This window comes from Rutidosis leptorrhynchoides, chromosome 11 (genome assembly GCF_046630445.1).
Source record: "Rutidosis leptorrhynchoides isolate AG116_Rl617_1_P2 chromosome 11, CSIRO_AGI_Rlap_v1, whole genome shotgun sequence".
Classification (NCBI taxonomy): domain Eukaryota; kingdom Viridiplantae; phylum Streptophyta; class Magnoliopsida; order Asterales; family Asteraceae; genus Rutidosis; species Rutidosis leptorrhynchoides.
In genome coordinates this window covers 175,636,601-175,638,169 of record NC_092343.1, presented here as the reverse complement: position 1 = coordinate 175,638,169, position 1,569 = coordinate 175,636,601, and the positions used below count along the sequence as shown (strand labels likewise).

The window sequence follows — 1,569 nt, the reverse complement described above, 5'->3', positions numbered from 1 at the left end:
TCTCTTTTCTCATTTTACTCGGGTAAGGAAGTGGTGGTTGGTATGGTTTAACATAAGGTTTAGCCTTAACTGTGTTATCTTCATTAACTTTTTCAACTACCGGTTCTGTTTCAGGTTGTGGTTCTTGTGGAGTAGGAATAGCGTCATCAGAAATTACAGGTATTTCAGGTGGTTTAAGTTTAATACCACTTCTTGTGGTAATGGCTTTAGCTGTTTCATTCCCGGGGTTAGCATTTGTATCACTAGGTAGACTTCCCAGTTTTCTTTCACCTATTAACCTTGCTAGGTTACTTACTTCTTGTTCCAGATTTTAAATAGAAGCTTGTTGATTTCTAAATGCTTGAGAATTTTGTTCATTGGTTTGTTTCTGAGATGTGAAAAACTGCGTTTGAGATTCAACTAGCTTCGACATCATATCTTCTAAATTTGGCTTTTTATCATCGGTTTGTGGTGGTTTGTTTTGAAAAATAGGTCTTTGCTGATTGTAAGTATTATTGGATACTTGTTGGTTACTAGGACCTTGTTGGTTGTTGTATGGAACATTTTGGTTATAATTCTGGTTTTGATTGCAAATTGGTCTTGGCGGTTGATAATTATTCTGATAATTATTTCCAGGCCTTTGGTTTATGTATGAAACATTCTCTCTTTGTTCCATTGTTTGTTCAATACTGAGACAATCTTTTGTCAAATGTGGTCCTCCACACTGGTCACAACTAATTCGTATTGAGTGAATATCCTTAGTCATTTTTTCTATTCGTCTCTCGACATCATCTATCTTTGCGAAAATGGAATCTAAGTCATGGCTAGAATCGGCTCTAGCTGCTTTAGATGATCTAACAATATCTTTTTCTTGGTGCCACTCATGTGAGTAGGAAGCAGTGTTATCAATAATTTTGTAAGCGTCAGTTGCGGTTTTCTTCATAATAGAACCACCAGCTGCTATATCTATGTCTTTTCGTGTAGTGATGTCGCATCCTTGGTAGAATATTTGTACTATTTGACAAGTGTCTAAACCATGTTGCGGACATCCTCTCAATAACTTTCCAAATCTTGTCCATGCTTCACATATAGTTTCATTTGGCTTTTGTGTGAACGTAACAATTTCTCCTTGAAGTCTTACGGCTTTAGATTCCGGAAAGAATTGTTTAAGAAATTTTTCAACTAAAACGTCCCATGTATCAATCGCCCCTTCAGGTAATTATTCCAACCAATCTTTGGCTTCTCCCTTTAAAGTCCAAGGAAATAACATGAGATATATCTGTTCATCCTCAACTTCTCGGATTTTAAATAAAGTATAGATCCTATTAAAGGTACGATGATGTTCATTTGGATCTTCCTTCGGCGCACCACTAAATTGGCATTGATTAGTCACCATGTGTAGAATTTGTCCTTTAATTTCATAATCTGGCGCATTAATGTCAGGTTGAGTAATTGGTGACCTTGGCCAGTGCGTTTAGCTCGCATTCGGTCTTCCATACTTAGAGGTTCCAGATTCTCCATGATTGAATTTGTTGAATCTGAATCACTAGAGGATTCTGATTTAATGGTTGGTTCCTCGACAATCTCTGT

At 36.8% G+C, this 1,569-nt stretch overlaps 1 non-coding gene across 1 annotated transcript; it reads left to right on the top strand.

Moving 5' to 3' along the window:
- The first annotated feature begins 1,010 nt into the window (after nt 1-1,010).
- On the top strand, nt 1,011-1,117 carry LOC139879069 (small nucleolar RNA R71). The gene has a single exon (XR_011769922.1). It is a non-coding gene; the product is annotated as a small nucleolar RNA R71 (small nucleolar RNA).
- Nucleotides 1,118-1,569: the final 452 nt, after the last annotated feature.